This window comes from Chrysochloris asiatica, unplaced genomic scaffold, assembly GCF_000296735.1.
Source record: "Chrysochloris asiatica unplaced genomic scaffold, ChrAsi1.0 scaffold00302, whole genome shotgun sequence".
NCBI classification, from domain to species: Eukaryota; Metazoa; Chordata; class Mammalia; order Afrosoricida; family Chrysochloridae; genus Chrysochloris; species Chrysochloris asiatica.
Window position 1 is genome coordinate 2,310,147 of NW_006408820.1, and position 22,351 is coordinate 2,332,497.

The 22,351-nt window shown below is 41.8% G+C and overlaps 1 pseudogene; it reads right to left on the minus strand.

The window, feature by feature from the left end:
* Window positions 1-1,657: 1,657 nt before the first annotated feature.
* LOC102821902 lies at window positions 1,658-22,092 on the minus strand (annotated as a pseudogene).
* Window positions 22,093-22,351: the final 259 nt, after the last annotated feature.

Genomic DNA, 22,351 nt, shown 5'->3' on the forward strand with positions numbered 1-22,351 from the left:
ATCTGTTGGGACCGGGCTGGAGAAAGGAAATGGGGATAAGACTCTTGTAGTACAATAGTGAATAATTGCCATCAGGAGTGTCTGTGAGGGTCAGAAATATAGAGGCAGATTTTTTTGGCTAAAGGAGGGGTGTGATTGATTTTGTAGCTGAAGAGCAGAGGTCTCTAGGACTATCAAGTGAGAAGAGCAGAAAGCGTGACCCTATCCAGAGAAGCAGTGACACCAGGCATGGAGACAGAGATGATGATGTGGACAGATGGAGTGAGTGGGGACACGGAACTCAGGGAGGGAGAGGTGCTGTGTGCTGGTGGCTGGGCCTGTGGGGTGTATCCTTTGGTTATTTGATGATGCATGGAGGGGATTGTAATCATTGCAATGAAACGAAATACAATAGGATGATTGTAAAACTGATGTTCTCCCATGTAAACCCACATAATTCACAATAAAAACTTAAAAAAAAAAAAGTATGAGGGACATACTCTCACCAACCTAGCTTCTAAGGAGCATTCTGAGTGCACTTCTTCAACACAGATTTGTTTGTCCTTCTGGCAGTCCATGGTACTTTTAATATCCTTCTCCAACACCATAGCTCAAATGCATCAGTTCTTCTAAGGTATTCCCTATTTGGTGTCCAACTTTCACATGCATCTGAGGCTATTGAAGATACCATGGCTCTGGACAGGCACACCTTAGTCCTCAAACTGATATCTTTGCTCTTGAACACTTTAGAGAGGTGTTGTGTAGCAGATTTGACTAATTAATTTGTCATTTAGTTTAATGACTACTACTTTCATGAGTATTGACTATGGTTCCAAGCAATGATTAATCATGATGCTATTGGTCCAATGATGAACATTTTTGCTTACATTGAGGTGCAACCCATACTAAAGACTGTGATCTTTGACCTTCATCAGTATTTTAAGTCCTCTTCAGAAAGCAAGGTTGTATCATCTGCATATCGTAAATTATTAAACAGTTTCCCTCCAATCCTGCTGCATGTTCTTCTTCATATAATCCAGATTCTTGAATTATTTGCTCAGCGTACACATTGAATAAGGAGCTCTGGTAGTGTTGTGGTTATGAATCAGGCTGCTAACCTCAAGGTCAGCAGTTTGAAACTACCAGCTGTTCCACAGAAGAAAGATAAGGCTTTCTGCTCCCATAAAGATTACAGCCTCAGAAACCCTATGCAGGGTCGCTATGAGCCAGAACCAACTCCACGACACACCACCACCACTATACCCATTGAATACGTATGGTAAAAGAATAAAACCCTGGCATACACCTTTTCTGATTTTAAGTCAGCCAGTATTCCTTTGTTCTGTTCAAACAACTGCCTCTTGGTCTGTACAGTTTGCTCATGAGCACAATTAAGTATTCCAAAATACTAATTCTCTGCAATGTTGTCCATAGCTTGCCATGATCTACACAGTAAAAAGTCTTTTCATAGTCAATAAAGCACAAATAAACATTTTTCCTGGTACTCTCTGCTTTCAGCCAAGATTTATTTGATGTCTGCAATGATATCCCCTCATTCCACATCTTTTTTTTTTTTTTCTCCAAACATATTTATCACTCCTTGTAGTATGTCTTTGAGCACCTTTGCCAACAACTCTCAGGAATGTATAGAACTCCCACCCCATGTCCTTTAGCTTCTCTAGGCCTTAGAGACAAGGCCCCTCACAGCTCCTGCAATGGCGTCCTTATCAATGCCAAACATCTTTAACAGCTCAGTTGGCTTCCCATTTCTTGGTATCTGGCTGACAGCAAGGCAGCTGATAGTGATGCTAGGCTCGTCCACACAAGCAGTGTGTAAGGCCTCACCTATGCCACCTTCACAATAATGGTCCTCTACTGTGAGGAGGATATCCTGCCTTTGGTGGTATGGGTGCTGTTGAGAATGAGATTTTTATCCAGGGGCTTGATGATGAAGGGATCCACCGTGCGGATGTTGCTCTTCTCTTTCTTCAGCAATTAAGCAGCAAGTAGAGCCTTGTTCAGGGTCACACCAGCTCTGATCATGGTCACCTGGTCATCCTTGCTTTTCAAGACCATCTTGGCTTGTCCACCCTTGAAATCCTCATTGCTGTTGTAGATGATGGCATTTTCTGGCCAGTTGTTCCAGATGAAGTAGTTGCCCTTTGTATTAGCTGCTAATTTCACTGCCTTCTTGGTAGAATCGCCATCGTTCAAGTAAAAGACAGTTGACATGTGGAATGACTGGAACATGGGCAGATCTTCCAGTGTCATCTGAGAGGGTCCATCTTCCCCAATGGACACACCATTGTGGGAAGCACAGAGGTTGATGTTGCTCTCAGAGATGGCCGCCATATTGATCTGGTCAAAGGCCATCATGAAGAAGGCTGTGAAAGTGCTGTAGAAGGATATTGTCCAGTTGCATGTGGCACGGCCAACAGCGATGCTCTGTATTCTGCTCAGCACTCAGTGAAGTGGTCTAGGTGCTCCTTTGTGAAGGAAGAGCTCTTGAGACGGTGGAATTCTTGGTGCCCCCATCCAGGGCAATGACGTGGTCACTGTCATGGCCCAGCTTGTCCAGGACTTATCCATAAGCCTTATGGGTGGTTATCTTGTCCCCCAACTTTGTAGTTGGGTGGGGTGGGCATGTGGTTGTTGGCGATGTCCATTGAGGGGCATCCTCCTGCAGGGGAGCTGCCAGGATCTTCTTCTTGCTATGGATCAGGCTGTAGATTTTCTGGATGGTCTGACCACCATGTTTTGGGGGAGGGTCTTCCCATGCCAAGACTCCTTATCTTCTACCCGTGAAATCCCTTGGCATTTGTAGGTGTTGGTGATGATGCTTAGCTTGTTGGCTCCTCCATGCTGTGCCCATCCGTGATGGCATGCCAGCTGAAGGCCTTGTAGCACTTCTGGTAGGTGTCCAATTGGTGCTGCAATGGGGCCGGGTCACTCTGGCCAGGCAGTTCATATCAAGAATGGCAACCAGGTTGTCCAGTCTGTAGATGCCAGCAAAGGAGCCCTCTGACAGCATCCCATCTGTCAGCATGCAGTAGATGCAGTAGCTGACTTTGTTGAAGTATTTGCAAATCCACTTGGAAATTCTGGCAGTTCTCTGTCAATGTACTGTTGCAGCTGTTTTTGAAGTGTCTTCACATAATTTTACTTACACATGATATTAATGCTATTGGTTCATGCTTTCTGCATTCTGTTGGGTCACCTCTGTTTGGAAAGGGCACAAATATGGATCTCTTCCAATAGGTTGATCAAGTAGCTGTCTTTCAAATTTATTGGCATAGATAATTTCAATTTGTACTTTCTTAATTCCTGAATTCTTGTTTTTTATCAGTGCCTTCAGTGCTTCTTGGTTTTCTTCATTTAGTACCGTCAGGTCTTGATCATATTAGTGAGCAGAAATGGACTGGTATTCGTCATTCTGAACCAGACAGTTATATGATTTACTATGCCAAGAACAACAAATTCAAGACGAATGGTGTCACATTCATTGGCAAAAAGAACACTTCAAGATCTATCTTGGAGTACAATGCTGCCTATAAATGGATAATATTCATATGCCTATAAGGAAGACCAGCAAATACCACTATTATTCAAATTTATACACCAACCCCTAAAGCCAGCGAGGATGAGATTGAAGTCTACCAATTGTCTCAGTTTGAAATTCATCAAATATGCAATCAAGATGTATTGATAATTACTGTTGATTGGAATGCAAATGTTGGAAACAAAGAGGGAGGAAGGATCAGTAGTTGAAAAGTATGACCTTAGGGATAGAAACAAAACAATGCTGGAGATCAGATCGCATGATATGGTTGAAAGACTAATGACTTCTTCATTGCAAATATTTTTTTAAAAAAACGTAAAGGCAACTATCCACATAGGCCTCACCAGATGGAATACACAGGAATCAAATGGAGTACACCTGGGGAAGCAATGGTGGAAAAGCTCAATATCATCAGCCAAAACAAGAGCGGGCACAGACTGTGGAACAGACCATCAATTGTTCATATCCAAGTTAAGGCAAAAGCTGAAGAAAATTAAAACAAATCCATGAGATCCAAAATATGACATTGAACGTATCCCATCCAAATTTAGAGACCATCTCAAGAACAGATTTGATGCATTAGACACTAACAACTAAAAGCCAAAAGAGCTGTGGGATGATGTAAAAAACCTCATAGAGGAAGAAAGCAAAAGGTCAGTAAGAAGACAAGAAAGAAACAAAAGACTGTGTTTTCCTTCTTCCTCGTCTGTCTTTCAACAACATGAATCTACACATGAGATTAAATTGCATTTGTTGTTGTTATTGTTTTTAGGTACCATCAAGTTAGTACTGACTCATGGTGACCCTATTCACAATAGAATACAACACTGCCTGGTCCAGGACCAACCTCACAGTGGATGCTACATTTGAGCCCATTGCTGCTGCCACTGTGCAAATCCATCTCTCTAGGGGTCTTCTGATTTTCCTCTGACCCTCCACTTTACCAAACATGATATCCTTCTCCAGGGACTGAACTCTGCTGATACTATGTCCAAAGTATGAGAGACTAAGTCTGGCCATCCTGGCTTCCAAGGAGCACTCTGACTGTACTTCTTCCAACACAGATCTGTTTGTTCTTTGGGAAGTCCATGGCACGTTCCATGCTCTCCTCCAATACCATAACTCAAATGAATCAATTTTTCTATGGTCTTTCTTATTCACTGTCCAACTTTTGCATACATATGATTTTACTGAAAATACCATGGCTTGGGTCAAGCAAACTTTAGTCCTCAAATTGACATCTTTGCTCTTCAACACTTTAAAGAGTTCTTGTGCAGCAGATTTGTCCAATGTAATACATCATTAGATTTCTTGACTGCTGCTTCCATGAGTGTTGATGGTTGATTTGAGTAAAATGAAGTCTTTGACAATTTCAGTCTTTTCTCCATTTATATGGATGTTGTTTATTGGTCCAGTGGTGAGGATTTTTGTTTTCTTTACATTGAGAGGCAACCCATACCGAAGGCTGTGGTCTTTGATCTTCATCAGGAAGTATTTTAAGTCCTCTTCATTTTCAGCACACAAGGTGTATCATCTGCATATTGCAAGTTGTTAGAGAGTCATCCTCCAATCCTGATGCCACATTTTTCTCCATGTAATTCAGCTTCTTGGATTATTTGCTCAGCATGCAGATTGAATAAGCATAGTGAAAGAATACAGCCCTGGTGTACACCTTTCCTAATTTTAAACCATTCATTGTTTCCTTGTTCTGTTTGAACAGAACAGGTTCCTCATGAGCACAATTAAGTATTCCAGAATACTCGTACTTTGCAATGTTGTCCATAGCTTGTTGTGATCCACACAATCGAAAGTCTTTGCATAGCAAACAAAAACAAAAACACAAGTAAACATCTTTCTGGTATTCTCTGTTTTCAGCCAAGATCCATCTGATGTCAGCCATGATGTCTTTTGTTACACATCTTCTTCTGAAACTGGCTTGAACCTCTGGAAGTTCTCTGTCAATGTATACTTGCAGCTGTTTTTGCATTATCTTTAGTAAAACTACTTGCATAGGATATCAGTGATATTGTCCGATGATTTCAGCACTCCATTAGGTCACCTCTCTTTGGCATGGGAACAAATACAGATCGCGTCCAGTCAGTTGGCCAAGTAGTTGTCTTCCAAAATTTTTGGCATAGATGAGTGAGTGCCTCCAGTGCCACATCAGTTTGTTGAAAGATTTTAATTTGTATTCCATCAGTTCCTGGTGCCTTGTTCTTTGCCAATGCCTTCAATACACCTTGAACTTCTTCCTTCAGGATCATTGGCTCTTGATCATATGTTACCTCTTGAAAATGTTGAACATCAGCTGTTTCTTTTTGGTACCTTGTCTCTGTGTATTCCTTTCATTTTCTTTTGATGCTTTCTGCATCATTCAATAATTTGCCCAGAGACTCTTTCAGTACCACAAGTTGAGGTCTGAATTTTTTTTTATTCAGTTCCCTTAGCTTCAAAAAGCTGAGCATGTTCTTCCCTTTTGGTTTTCTAACTCTAGGTCTTTGCACATTTTGTTATCACATTTGACTTTGTCTTCTTGAGCTGACCTTTGAAATATTCTGTTTAGTTCTTGTACCTCCTCACTTCTTCCATTTGTTTTAGCAGCTGTATGCTGAAGAGCAAGTTTCAGAGTCTCTTCTGACAGCCACTTAGGGTTTCCCCTTGTTTCTTGTCTTCCTAATGACCTTTTGCTTTCTTCCTGTATGATATTCTTGATGTCATCCCACAACTCTCCTGGTCTTGGGCCTTTAGTGTCTAATGCATCAAATCCATTCTTCACATGATCTCTAAATTGCATTGTTGTTGTTGTTGCTAAGTGCCATCAAGTCGGTTCTGAACTTTAGTAAGCCTGTAGAGGATTTCCAAGGAGCAATTGGTGAGTTTGAACCGCTGACCTTGTGGTTCAAACTGACTTTGCAATCCAGTGCATTAACCCACAGTGCCACACATATACACACATTGAGTTCATATAAAAACTGCTTTGATAGTGCGAGTATTGTATCAATGCCTATTTCCTGGTTTGGCTATTGTGCTGCTGATATTGTACTATTTTGATATTGATGTCATCGTGGGGGAAACTCAGTGAAGTGTTCATGGAACTCTAAATGCTAATTTTGCAATTTCAGTGAGTTCATAATTATTTCCAAATAAAAAGGTTTTTTTCTTTTTTGTTTAAAGAAAAAGAAGAAAAACTGAAGTGAGTAACTCAGTGCCATCTTTTCCAGAACAATTAGACAACTTTTTGTGCACAATTAAAAGACTAAAAGTAAGGCCAGCCAAAGGTATTTATACAAATACTATAGAATTAGAGTCCAGAAATAGTTGCAGAACTAGGGGCAAAAATGTCAGGAAACCATTAAAAACAACACTTAGATCTTTGTTCTCCTTGTTTAATAGCATTATCTGACCAAAAATATTCCCGTATAATTGTGTGGGATGAATTTAGTGTTTGCATCATAGGAATGGGACTGTGGAAGTTGAGTGCTCAGAAATTTCTATATTATTAGAGCAATGGCATGGTCTCCTTTCTTTATTATGTTGTTGGTAAGTGCTGTTGAGTCAGTTTTGACTCGTAATGACCCTGTATAGGGTTTCCAAGGAGCGGCTGGTGAATTTTAACTGCCTGTGGTTCAAACCAAACTTGCAGTCCAGTGTTTTATCCCAAAGTGCCATATCCTAATCTTTAAAATGACTCACTGGGTGCTACAAATGGTCAATGCTTTACTACTAACCAAAAGATTGGCAGTTCAAGATCATCCAGAGGCATCTCAGAAGAAAGGCTTTGTCATTTACTTCTTCAAAATCAGACATTAGATACTATGACACATACTAGGTCACCATGAATCATAATTGACTGGATGACAATTGGTAAAATCTTTAAAAGGTTAAATGAAAAGTTTTGTTGTTGTTGTTGTTTTAAAAGGATAAGCGTATTGCTTAAACTCCATCCTATTTCTACTTCTAAGAAAATAGACCAACTCTCTACTGCCATTTTCTAAACACTTTCCAACCTGGTGGTGCTCACCTTATCTCACACCTCCCTCTCTGTTGTACTTTGCAGACATACTTGATTCTAGCGATTTCTTTAAATATGTCATTCCCTCTCACTTGTAGGCTTTGCACATGATATCCTTACTGCCTTTGTAGCTAATGTCTATGTGTACTTCAGGTACCACACTAAACACTCTTCTTTTTTCTGGAAAATCTTCTATGAGACTTAAACTAAAAAAATTAAAGTCTAAAAGTCTTAAACTAGAAAAGAAACAAACTATTTCCTTCCCCAAATTCCTCCATATCTCCCTAAGTGTTCTCCCCTTTTACAACACTCCGAATGTTTAGAGTAGTTACTTGCTTCACACCTGCCTTCTGTGTTGGGCTGTATATTCTGGGTCTACCTTGTTCACCTCTACTTAGTCACTAGTACTTAGTATCATGCCTGAAACATAGTAGTTGCTCAATTAATGTTTTTAAACAACTCCATTTAATCATGGAAATATATTTACATTGGGCATGATTGAATCTGGTAGCCACGAGTCTGATACCTGGAACCACACCTCTGATCAGAAGTAGCACATAATCAATGTGATAACTGCTTCCCATGTTGAGTCACGATGTCTATGGTCAGGATCCATCTAATAAATAAGTGGCACTGGATGTGTGTTCTGGTGAGTAGATGTTTGGAATCAGCTGGGAAGAGGCAGGTGGCAGCCAGGGAAGAGGTCAGGGATGTGAGGCAGGTCCCTATCCCTTACACTCCATGATACCTATGTGGAATGATCTTGAGGAAATAGGAAAACAAACAAAGACATCAGTGTGAATATTTTCATGTTTTCCTGCCCTCACAATCAGTAGGCTGAATATCAATATTCAGAGGGCTTCTGGAGAAGGAGGGTAGTCATAAGAGGTGTTTCCTGTCAGAGTAACTGAGAGAGACTCTAATGGCACTGGTTTTTGTCCTGCCTCAAAAGCCAATCATCAAGGCTGACTTTCTAGGATGCTGTTGGAAAGAAGCTGTCAACATATACCTTAAAAAGGTTGACATTAGCAATAGGCTGACACCAGAATTACCTGAAGTGATTGCTAGATAACCAATGTTTGAATGAATGAATGAATGAATGGGTCCCATGCAGTTCTAAAGACTTTACAGTCCTAATCCATTAACCCACAGCACCACACCAGGACTCCATGAATATGTCTACGAGGAAGTCAAACCTTCACAGGATAGAGCAAAATTTCTGTGACCTAGATTGATCACCTTATCAACACTGGCCCTGGCTGAGCTGATACAGGGGTTCAAGTGTGGTTCCATCATAGAAACACATTTTCCTAAGAATGCGGGGGGGGGGGGGGAGACAAAAAGACCAGACCCTCCTGCTGCTCAGAGAGCAAGCCTGTCATCAGCAAGTGAGCAGGGGACTTCTGTGAAGTTTTTGTGAGGAAGGTGGAGTAATGTACCCTTCTATGCTTCATGAAGATCTGTGTCTCAAAACTGTTGTTATAAGCGCCCTTGAGTAAGTTCCAACTCATAGCAACCTTGTATAGGGTTTCTGAGGAGCAGTGGGTTTGAGCTGCTGACCTTGTGGTTAGTAGTCCAGTTCTTAGCCTACAGCACCACACCAGGACTCATGTACTAGTACCACATTATATACTGATGGGCAAAGGAAGTTCTTCCGGTGTGAGCAGGCCTAGGAAACCCTGCTACTGCCCTAAATGCCTCCTGTACCACTAAATGTCAAGTGAAATCAGAGCTTCATTTTTAAGTGTGAAGTAGTAACAAGCAAAGTGAGGCCTGAGAACTACATGCGAGAACTATCAGACTGTTCTTTAGGGTGATACTATTTATTGACTAAAAAGCATACCAGTTTCCTCACTTTTGTTCAGTAAAGTAGGTATTCTAAATCTTGAGATGAGAGGCCTGTATACATTTTCTTTTTCAGAATGTACTGAAGTTGCTCCCCTCTGGCTTAAGGGTTAGAGCTCTGAAACAATCTAGTTCTCTCAGAAGAATGCAGCCTTTTTTGTATGTAGTAAGAAGATCATACTGGCACTGGGTGATGCTGGTGTAGATGTGGATGAGATGGAAGTCACTTAGGGACGCCCCTTCCCTCTCACAGCTTTGCCTGAGGCAGTCTTGCTCAGATCTTGCAGAAGCAGAAGAACTGGGTGAGTAGGGCAGCTGCCCTGGTGTGCTCCCGAGTGACTCTCAGCCCTGTGGAGCCATTCGTGGACAGCCTCTAAGAATTGAAAAAGAAATCTGTCATCTTCAAAGACAGAACTTCCCTAACCCAGAGCTCAAGGGATAATCAGTGGAGAAGAGAACAAGTAAGAGTTTCTCAGGGGGAGCACACCTCAGGGGAACACACCTGAGGGAAGCATTACCCTGGGGAGACTGTAAGGGGAACTCAAGGGGAACACTCCTCAGGGAAACATTCCTCAGGGAGCTCCTCAGTGCAGGCGCCCACATCTTTGTTTACTCGCAGATGTGATAAGAATTGAGGTCACCCAAGTGTCAGATGTTGGTTTTGCTAGGGAGGCAGTGTTATGTGTGAAGATTGAGAATGCAGGGCTCAACTCTGCCCTGAATATGTGTGTGTGATCTTGGGTAAGTTACTTAGTTTCCTGAGCCTTCGTTTATTGAGCTATAGAATGAAGGTAACAAGAGTAATATCTATGTTGTAAATAGGTTGCCAGTCAATTCTGACTCATAGCACCCCATGTGTGTCAGTAGGGTTTTCAATGGCTGATTTTTCAGAAGTAGATCTCTAGGCCTTCTTTTCTAAGGTGCCTCTCTGAGTGAACTTGAACCTCCAATCTTTCCATTTGCTGTTGAGTGTATTAACCATTGGTATCACTCAGGGACTTCACAAATGTGATGTTGTTGTTGTGAAGTGTCGTCGAGTCTATTCCAACCCATAACAACCCTGTATAGGGTTTCTGAGGAGCAGCTGGTGAGCTTGAACTGTCGACCTTGCAGTTCAAATGGCTTTGCAGTCTGGCGCATTAACCCACAGCGCCACACCAGGACAGGCCTAGGAAAATTAAATGAATTATCTCAGCTACTGTGCAATGTCTGGTATACTGTAGGTGCCCAATTCATGTCAATTTTCATGAAAAACCAATGCTTAAGTTACTTACATCAAGGCGCTCAAGATGCCCTAGACTTCCAGAAGGCGGTTCTGTTTGTCTGCCTCAGAAGTGCCCACCACAGAGGGAAATAAACATGTTTTGGACAGTGCAATCAGGAAGTTTGGCTTCATTTCTCTTGTCCCCACCCTACCTCCACCCTTGTCCTTTCCGCTTGGCGTGGGCTCTTATGTTTCCTACACAGGATGGATATCATCATCTACACTCTCACTGAAAATGTACTCATACTCATCCACACTAATGCTTTAAAGAAAGCTCCCCAGGCCATGGGCAATTTGTGGAAAACTCTTGCATCCTCTGAAAATTTTACGAAGCATGTAAGGAGCATGGTAAGGACTGGTTGAGAACCCATCACTTTGCACCTAAAACCATGCTGTGTTTATGGCTGCTCTTGGAGTGTAAAATCCATTAGCGCTCCAGAGGGATTAGAACAGCTTGTTGTTGTTGTTTTTGTTAAGTGCCACCGAGTTGGTTCCAACCCATAGCAACCCATAGCGACCCTGTTTCCAAGCAGCAGCTGGTGAGTTTGAACCACCGACCTTGTGGTTCAAATGACTTTGCATTCCAGTGCATTAGCCCCAAGTACCACACCAAGACTCCTGGAAACAGCTAGACCCTCCATAATGCCTGCTGCCCTGGGAGATGGGAGCTCCTGGTTGGGAGTACTGCCCAATGAAGCTGTTACAACTTCAGCACAGGGGCTTGAGGCCACTGTCCCTGAGCTGACAGAAGATCTCAAGAACATCCACTATAAGTTGCATGTGTGTTTTGACACTGGTGTTGCTATGAAACAAGCTCATGGAAACAGTTTGGGCAGGAACATATTGAAAAGTCAGAACTCTCTCACTGAAAAATAAAATAAACAAGTACAAGGTAGTTCTTGCTTTCAGTGGAAAATAACATTTCATGTGACATATATATTCTCCTCTCATCAGTAAGGGTGCTGGCAGGAAGCAGAATTCCTTTCAGATGGTTCAACTGAAGAGACTGCAGTGAAGGGGACCACTTATAGATGTGTGGGTGAAGCCAAGGAAACCAAGCGGGATGTTGAGGCACCCAGAGTCCAGAACTACAAGAAGCTGCTACCACCACTAGGGCAGAAGGGATGAGGAACCCTACGAGAACTAGAACTGTGGAAAGAAGTCACCCAAAGGGAGTGATAGTTAGGGAAGGACACAGCTACACTTCGAGATACAGCTCAGAAGCAGGGAAGAAGTAGATAATTCTCTAACCTCTCTTTCCTCCTTGCTGTTGCCTCCCATTGGTCAACCCCATCAGAAACCAGGTGGTAAGGGAGCCCAGCTGATGTAAGCTATGTTGTTGTGTGCCGTGGAGTCGGTTCTGACTCATAGTGACCCTGTACAGCATTTCTGAGGCTGTAAATTATTACTGGAGCAGAAAGCCTCCTCTTTCTCCCAAGGAACATCTGGTAGTTTCAAACTGCTGACCTTGAGGTTAACAGCCCGATTCATAACCACTACCCTACCAGAGCTCCTTGATGTAAGATATAGGGATCAATTTTCTGGCACATGGAAAGGTAGAGGAGGGTGAAGAGTCGATTTAAGAGTGGAGGAAACAGGTGGAAAATAATTAGTATTTTAATTTTTAAGTTGAGTATATATAGTCTTAAGGAGCTCTGGTAGTGTAGTGGTTATGAATTGGGCTGCGAACCGCAGGGTCAGCAGTTTGAAACTGCCAGCTGTTCTGCAGGAGAAAGATGAGGTGTTCTGCTCCTGTAAAGATTTACAGCCTCGAAAACCCTGTACAGGGTCACCGTAAGTTGGAACTGACTCCACAGCACACAGCCACCACCATATATAGTCTTGAAGTCCTGCTGTGGCACTGTGGGTTAATGCATTGAACTGCAAAGTTGCTTTAAACTGCAAGGTCAGTGGTTCAAGCTCACCACACCAGCTGCTTCTCAGAAACCCAATACAGAGTCACTATGGGTTGGAACCAACTTGATGGCACTTGACAACAACATATATAGCCCTGGTGTGGCACTGTAGACTAAGCACTGGGCCATTAACCACAAGGTTGGCAGTTGAAACCCTTCAGCAACTCCTTGAAAACCCTATACAGGGTAGCTATGAGTCAGAACTGACTTGACGGCACTTAACAACACCGATATACCTATATATTCTTTAGATACTATGGTGGTGGTGGTGGTTGTGTGCCACGTACTCAGTTTCAACTCATAAAAACCCTATATCATAGGGTTTCCAAGGCTGTGCATCTTTACGGGAGCATAACACCTCATCCATCTTTCTCCTGTGGAGTAACTGGTAGATTTGCACTGCTGATCTTGTGGTTAGCAAGCTAACTCGTAATCCACTACTCTACCAGGTTTCTTACATGCAATACTGGATTGAACTCTGTCCCTGCCAAATTTGTGTTGTAAATCCTAACCTCAGTGCCTGTGGTTATAATCAATCACATTAAGGAATGGGTTGTCTTTCTTAATGTTAATGAGGCAGGGTTAGTGTAGGATGATTCTTGGAGTTGATCTCTTTTGAGATATTGTTGTTATTGTTAAGTGGCTGCTGAGTTTCAACTGCCAACCCTGTGGTTCAAACCAACCTTGAGGTCAAGTGCTTATCCTATGGTGCCACAAACAATTGGGCAGAGCAGAGATAGCTAAGTCACATGAAGATTGCCTAGGAGCAGAAAATCAGAAGAGACAAGTAAAGAAAGTCTACCCCTAGAACTGGCACCCTGAATTAGGACTTCCAGACTCCTAAACTGTTAGAGAATGAATTTCTGTTTGTTAAAGCTACCCCATTGTGGTATTTCTGTTACAACAGCCCTAGAGAACTAAATCTAATATATTATAAAATATATTACACACTGTGTGCCTTCACTCTGTGTGTCTTCTCCCTTTCCCATATCACAAATATTAACTAGGAACATACTTGTCTGCATATCCCTCATGCTTATCTTGGACCTTTCTCATGTCCAAATACATGAGAAAGACTTTTGGCTCTGTGAGACACTCTTGTCTTATCTCCATCCCATAGATGAGACATATAATGCAGGTAGAGCTGCAATTGTCTTGCTCTCTCTAAGACCTGCTTCCAACCCCCTTCCACTTGATACAACTTACTAATGGGATACCTAAAATTATGGGAAAATCCCTTTGACCACATGAATACAGGCAGACCTTGAAATGTGGAGAAAGAGGGTTACATAGGGCAGTTCTGAATTTTTGTTGGTATTAATTAACCAAAGAAGTCAAACCTCTTGCAATCAAGTGGACTCCAATTTAGGCAACCCCATGTGTTTCAGAGTAGAGTTGCATTCTACAAGAGTTTCAAAGGTTGCGATCTTTCAGAAGTACGTTGTCAGGCCTTTTTCTGAGACACCTCTGGATGGATTCAAACAGCCCACGTTTCAGGAAATTGCTCTGCCTCTGCCTCTTCAGAAGCTTGACACCTTCCTCTTCAGCTTCCTTTTTTTTTTTTTTTTAAATTTATTTTTCAGTTCAGAAGACCAGGGAAATGTAAGATGTGTTAGTCATTTAGTCATTCATGCATTTTTCCATTCCTTTGGTCATTTTTTTTACTGTGGACTTTTATCATGTCAGTCACTGAAATGAGCACTGAGATTTGTTGTTGTTGTTGTTAAGTGCCATTGAGCTGGTTCTGACTCAGAATGCTTACAAACTTTGTCAGCTGCAACCTAGCAGGGTTAGCTTTGGTCAACACATGTGGTTAGGAAGTTTGGCCTTGTATAGAGCCTGTATAGCGATCCTGTATAGGGTTTCTGAAGGAGTTCTGGTAATGTAGTGGTTACAAGTCAGGTTGCTAACCTTATGACCAGCAGTGTGAAACTACCAGCCATTCCACGGGAGAAAAATAAGGCTTTCTGTCCTGTAAAGATTTACAGTCTTGGAAACCTTATGCAGGATTGTTATGAGTCGAACCTACACCATGACTTATAACCACCACCACCATAGGGCTTCTGAGGCTTTAAATCTTCACAGAAGCAGAAAGTCTCATCTTTCTCCTGTGGAGTGGCTGGTGGGCTTGAATCACGGATCTTGTGGTTTGCAGTCCAGTGCTTATCACATGGAGCTACTGTGTTTGGATTGTTGCTGTTGTTAAGTGCCGCCAAGTCGATTCCGACTCATAGTAACCCTGTATAGGGTTTCCAAGGGCTAGAAGGGTAAAAAATATAGGTGGCCCAGAAAAACTCACCTTCCAATTGAGGTATATGCACACCATATATTTGCCAAGTCTTATCATCTTTGGGGATAAACAGGACATGGTTACAACTGCAAGGTTATTTAACTTAATACTCATAAGCTGTTGCTAAACTCCAAGCCTCAATCTGAGTCCTGGAGGCAAACATCCCGTGGGACTATTGTTGTATTCTATCATTCCTCTTGTCCCACCCACCCTGTACCATTAATATTGCCGTGTCCCACACAAAACCGTGTTCCTTGCTCTTGCTGTTGCTCCCTTAGCAAGAAGACCAAGGGCAACACCTTGACACTGGGAACTTTAAGTGGACTCATGAAATAGCTTCTGTTGATCCTCTTGCATTCATCTGGATTTCTATGCTCTCACCCTAGAATCTCCTTCTTTCTGGGCTATATAACTCTTTCATGGTATCATGAAAAATCATCCATAATTTGAATCATTCATTTATTTTACCTGAAGACCTTTCAGTCAAAATATATGAAAGGGCTTCAGAAACTCATGGGAAAGTTTCATTATCTTTTAATACCACTTTCCCATGAGGTTTTGAAGGTCCTTCTTATATGATATCAGACTCTTTCTGGTTTTCAAGCAAAGTAGAAAGTAGGAAGGCCCTGGGATAGGGAAGGAGAGCAGAGAGGTTCCTGAGCAGGATGTGAGAGGAGGGGACTCAAAGGAAGGGCTGAACAGTGAAGGCCAAACTTCCTGACCACATGTGTTGACCAAAGCTAACTCTGCTAGACTGCAGCTGACAAAGTCTGTAAGCATTCTGTGTCCTCTTAGGTAATAAAGAATATGTTAGATAGGGTGATAGTTAAGATTTTGTGTCAACTTGACTTAACCACAGTTAAGGTTTTTTGTCAACTTGATTCGAAGTGGTTTGAGAGCTGAGATGTGCTATCCCATAGTGAGATGTAATACAGTATAGTTAACTCTATGATGATTCGCTATAGTCAATCAATTGAAAGGATGCTTCCTTAGGGGTGTGGCCTACTTTCAATATACTCAGGCAAAGCTTATGTGCTTTCTGCTGGGCCTGAATCTTGCATCTGTCTCATCCTCCAATATCTGGTTCTTTGAACTTAAGCCAGTGGTCTGCTCTATTACTTGCTAATCCTGGGAGCCATGAGCAGGCTACCTGTCTGCCTAAACTGCCTGTCTGTCAGTCCTGCCTGCCTGCGGATCTTAGTACATCTGACCTGGGCATGGTACTCTCCAACGTTTGCAAGTTGTGGGCCATTTTCTTGATATAAACACTTCTCTTTTTACATATGCATATATAAATTTCATTAATTTTGCTTCCCTAGAGAAATATTTGGTACCGAGAGTGGTTCTAGAGAAACACAGTCATAAGGGTGAGCTTTCTAAATTGGTTCTCAAGTGACTAATTTTAAAGACACCAAGAACTATGCCTCCACTAGTAAAGAGGGTGCTGAAAATCCATGGTGCGAGGTACCAAGATTAAGACATAAAATAGCACCACCAATTGATGAGGTATTGGAGAGAAGTGGGACTCTGGATGCTCACATGTATAATAGCATTTTGCAATGTTGTCAGGTTGAGAAATATAGAGGAGCTGGCTGGTTGGGCCTATTTATAATAGAGCAAGTTGTAAAGGAAAGAGGCGTTCTTAGGACTAAAGAGTCACAGCTCAAGTGCCACATAAATGACCTCAAAGTTTCTGCTTGTTTCCTGGACGAAAGCCTTATTTCTTGTAGTAACAGAGCTGATATTGCTGAAAACCAAACCTAGAATCTTACTGTGAGTAGTGGCTAAGTTACAATTTCAGCTGAATTTCCAACCTGGAATGGTGTCCGATGTTAAAGTGAAGGCATTTATTAGGAAGAAATGGGATCCTGAAACTTTGAGTTGGGACCTATAGGCAGATACTCAGGAATCTGGGACACAGATCCTGGAAATTCTATTGACTCACTCTTGCTGATTGCACTACCCTTCCCATCTGAAGGGATTACTCCATCTTTGTCTGCTGCTTCGTTATCAGTAAAACTATTATATCCTGTGCCCACACTTAATGAGATTAACCCAACTATGTCTACTGAGATTGTCTGAGACATCACCTAAGGTAGATATATTGCAAGGCATCGCTGAACATTACCAGGAATCATCTCCACTGATTATTGTTTCAAGACCTATAACTAGACTTAAGTCTCCGTAAACTCCAAAAGGTGAAGCATACATCGTGAATCAGGAACAAGTATGCTACACTCCAAAAAAAATTGCTTGATTTTTCTAATATGTACAAACAGAAACCTGGTGAATATGTGTGGGAATGGCTACTAAGGGTGTGGAATAATGATGCGAGGAACATAAGGTTGGTTCAGTCTGAGTTTATTGATATGGGCCCAGTATGAACAGATTCTTCATTTAATGCTTGAGCTCGAGAGGTTAGGAGAAGACCTAGTAGTTTATTGGGTTGGTTCACTGAAGTATGGCTTGTGCAGTGGCCTACAATACACCAAGTTCAAGTATACCAGACCTTCCTTGGTACTCTGCAGAGGAATCCAAAGGCTTTTGGAAATTGGCATGTTAGAATGGATTTTTCAGAATAGAACCATAAACCCACACATGGAGTGCACAGAGGACACACTTTTTACCACAACTGTGAGGAACAAATTTGTGACGGGACCCCAAGCATCCTTGAAGACAACTGTGATTGTTATTTTATGTAAGCCAGATTTGACAGTGGAAACTGTCCTAATTGAATTAAGACACTTAACTACAATGGGGCTGATTGAGGTTGTGAAAGACTTCATTTTGCTCCGATCAACCATCAAGTCAAGTAGGATCAAACAGTCAACAGAGAACTGCATTTACATTTCCCTTGGAGCTAGACAAGCTAAAGGGAAGTACTCGCTCAACATTTCTCAAGCTGAGTAAACTGAAGGAAAAATTAAAGCCTCAACTTGAATATTGAAGGATTCTATGGCCAAAATACTGAATGATACAGAAAGCATCAAAAGAAGATGGCTAACAGAGGACTAGACCTGAGAGTGAAGTGCCCAACTGATAAGAAGAGAGGGCATATTCATAAGAACACCCACACTTGCAGATAATACCCACTTAACCTGGCTTCAATGACTGGATGATCAGAGCTCAACCAGAAGAAGAAAGAAGAGGAAAAAAAGAGTAATCTGATACAATTTGATAAACTTGACCTACACCTATGGATGCAGTAGCTCAAAAGAGGGAACAAATCCTTACAGCAAGAATCATTCCCATCCCCTCCATATACAGAGTAGACAGGGATGGGCAACTTGGACATTGGCTACCCAAAATTGGGGGTGGGAGGCTACAAAGGCAAGAAGTGACTGACTTACAAGCTTTCAAGAGGGAACCTAGATTCAGAGGGCATGAAGGAAGGTAGAATCTCCACTGAGTAGTATCCAATCTGTCTAGGTAGGGCTGATAAAATGAAATACGATGGGTCTCTTGTGATACAATAGTGAATAATTATTATCAGGACTGCTTGTGAGGGTTGAAAATGTAAAGGTAGAAGTTTTGTTGGTTGATGATGCATGGAGGGGATTGTAACCTTAGCAATGAAGTGATATATGATAGAATGAATGTAAAACTAATGTTCTCCCATGTAAACTATAGCATAATTCACAATAAAACATTAAAAAAAAAAAGACGGCTAAACATCTGGAAATCCTGGCCTAACCATTACATTCCACATTTGCCAACTTGACACCTATAAACTATGTACATAATCTCTAAATAAAGAAAATTAAAATAAAAAAGATGGACGGAATACACTGTACCAAAAAGAAGTGACCAATGTTCAACCATTTCAAGAAGTAGCATATGAAACAATGATACTGAAGTAAGAAGTCCAAGGTGCATTGAAGGCATTGGCAAAGAGCAAGTCACCGGGAACTGATGGAATACAAATTAAAACGTTTCAACAAACTGATATGGCACTGGAGGTACTCACTCATCTATGCCAAGACATTTGGAAAACAACTACCTGGCCAACTAACTAGAAGAGATACATATTTGTGCCCGTTCCAAAAATAGGTGACCCAACGGAATGCAGAAATCATCAGACAATTTCATTGATATCCCATGTGAGTAATGTTTTACTAAACATAATACAAAAACTGCAACCATGCATTGACAGAGACCTTCCAGAGCTAAAAGCTCATTTCAGAAGAGGATGGATCTTGGCTGAAAGCAGAGAATACCAGGAAAATGTTTACTTGTGTTTTATTGAATATGCAAAGGCTTTTGATTATGTGGATCATGACAAGCTATGAACAATAGTAGAGGGAATGAGCATACTGAAACACTTAACTGTGCTCTTGAGGAACCTGTATATAGACCAAGAGGCAGATGTTCAAACAGAACAAGGGAACACCAAATGGTTTAAAATTAGGAAAAGTGTGCACCAGTGCTGTATGCTTTCACCATACTTATTCAATCTGAATGCTGAGCAAATAATCCTAGAAACTAGATTATATGAGGAAAAACATGGCACCAGGATTGGAGGAAGACTCTTCAATAATTTACAATATGCCGATGATACAACCTTGCGTGCTGAAAATGAAGAGGACTTAAAATACTTCTTGATGAAGATCAAAGACCACAGCCTTCAGTATGGGTTGCATCTCAATGTAAAGAAAACAAAAATCCTCACTACTGGACCAATAAACAACATTCTTATCAAAGGAGAAAAGACTGAAGTTGTCAAAGACTTCATTTTGTTTGAATTAACCTTCAGCACTTTTGGAGCGACATATTGCATTAAGCAAATCTGCTGCACAAGAACTCTTTAAAGTGTTGAAGAGCAAAGATGTCAGTTTGAGGACTAAGGTGTGCCTGACCCAAGCCATGGTATTTTCAATAACCTCGTATGCATGCAAAACTTGGACAGTGAATAAGAAAGACCTAGAAGAATTGATACATTTGAGTTATGGTGTTGGAGGAGAATACTGAAAGTACCGCTAAAAAAACAAACAGATCTATGTTGGAAGAAGTGCAGCCACAGTGCTCTTTGGAAGCCAGGATGACCAGAATTTGTCTCTCATACTTCAGACAAATTATCAGAGGAACCAATCCCTGGAGAAGGACACCATGCTTGGTAAAGTGGAGGGTCAGAGAAAAAGAGGAAGACCCCAATGAGATGGACTGACACAGAGGTGGAACGAATGCATTCAGGCATAGCTAGGATTGTGAGGTTGGTGCAGGACAGGACAGTGTTTCGTTCTATTGTGCATAGAGTTAGTACTGACTTGATGGCACCTAACAGTAAGAGCAAAGTTGTAGTCTTTGTAACTCCTACGAAATGACTCATAATTCAGCAGTAGATGTAAAAAGAGCTAATTGTGTTTATAAAACTTTGAAGCTTTAGCATGGATATAAAATCGTGATGTGATTGAGCTGTGTGCTCCTTTGCCTGATTCATCCTCTGACCTCCAGTTTTTAGGGTTAGAGCCAGCAGCCTGACCTGACCTGTGAGTCAACAGCCTGATTCTGTGTGAGTGAAGAAAATTCTCCAGACTGAAGTCTGAACTGCAGACTTGGGACTTGCCTGCCTCCATAGCCATGTAAGCCATTTCCTTGAAAGCCCATTTGTTCTGTGAGACATTGCAGTGAATATCGGAATACTGGAACATTGGGGAGAATACCAAGGGGGCTCATAGTTATTGATATCAGGAAGTATGGAGTGATATAGTCCTAGTGTGTCACTGTAAGATAAGCACTGAACTGGTAACTACAAGGTCGACAGTTCAAACCTATCAACCACTTCTCAGAAATCCTATACAGGATTGTTATGAATCAGAATTGACTCAGCAGCACTTAACAACAACAACATAGCACTTCAAGAAATTCAGACATTTGGGGTGTCTTTAACTTTCATCTCATAGGGACCAGCCTCATGCTGAACTTTCTAAAATAAATTATTGTTGTAGGCATGTAGAGATATTCTTACTAAAGTAAAGGATATGCTATTACAGCTGACTCTTCCTACAACTGAAAAAGAGGCACAATGCCTGGTGGACCATTTTGGATTTTGGAGACAGCATATTCCTCCTTTTGTGTGCTACTCTAGCCTTTTTATCAAGTGACTCAAAAAGCTGCTAATTTTGAGTAGAGCCCATGACAAGAGAAGGCTCTGCAAGAGGTTCAGGCTGCCGTGCAAACTGCTCTGCCACCTAGAGCATTTGATCCAACAGAGCCAATGGTGCTTTAAGTGTCTGTGGCACATAGAGATGCAATTTGGAGTGTTTGGCAGGCCCCTATTGGTGAATCACAGCACAGACCCTTAGAATTTTAGAGCAAAGCCCTGCCATCCTCTGCAGATAACTACTCTCCTTTTGAGAAAAGCTTTTTGCTTGATATTGACCTTAGTAGAGACTGAATGCCTAACCATGGGCCACCAAGTAAGTTAGTATGCAACAGAGCTACCTATTATGAACTGGGAGTTGTATGATCCACAAAGTCATACAATAAAGCTGGACATGCACGGCAGCACTCCATCATTAAATGGAAGTGGTGTATACAAGACTGAGCTTGAACAGAACCTGAAAGCCTAAGTCATTTGCATGTGGAAGTGACCCAAATGCCCATGGCCCCAACTCACATTACCTTATCTCTCCCAGTCTACACCTGTGGCCTCATGGGGAGTTCCTTATGACTAGTTGACTGAGGAAGAGAAAACTCATGCTTGGTTTACAGATGGCCCTGCATGACACACAAGCACCACTTGAAAGTGGACAGCAGCAGCAATGCAGTCCCTTTTTGGGACATCCCTGAAGGACAGTGATCTATGGAAATCCTCCTCAAGGACAGAACTTCCAACAGTGCACCTGGCTGTTCACTTTGCTTGGAAGGAGGAATGGTCATATGTGCAAATGTATACTGACTGATGGATTGTGGCCAATAGCTTGGTTGGATGATTAGGGACTTGGAAGAAACATGATTGAAAATTGGTGACAAGGAGGTGTAGGGAAGAGGTAGATGGATAACCATTTCTGAATGGTCAAAAGAAGTGAAGGTGTTTGTGTTTCATGTGAACACACACCAAAGAATCGCCTCGGCAGAAGAGGATTTTAACAATCAATTAGACAGGATGGCCCATTCTATGGAAACTAATTATGTTGGACAAAGTGGCCCTGGTGGCAGGAATGGGGGTTATGCAGGAGCTAAACAGTATGGGCTTCCACTCACCAAGGCTAACTTGGCTACAGCCATGGTGGAGTGCCCAAAGTGTCAGCAGCAGAAACCAACACTAAGTCCCAGATATGGGACCATTCCTTGGGGAGATCAGACAGCAACCTGGTGGAAGGTTGATTACATCAGACCACTTTCATCATGGAAGGGGTGGTGTTTTGTTCTTACTGTAATAGATACTTAATCTGGATATGGATTTGTCTTCCCTACATGCAATGCTTTTGCCAAAACTACCATCTGTGGACTTACAGAATGCCTTAGTCACTATCATAGTGTCCCA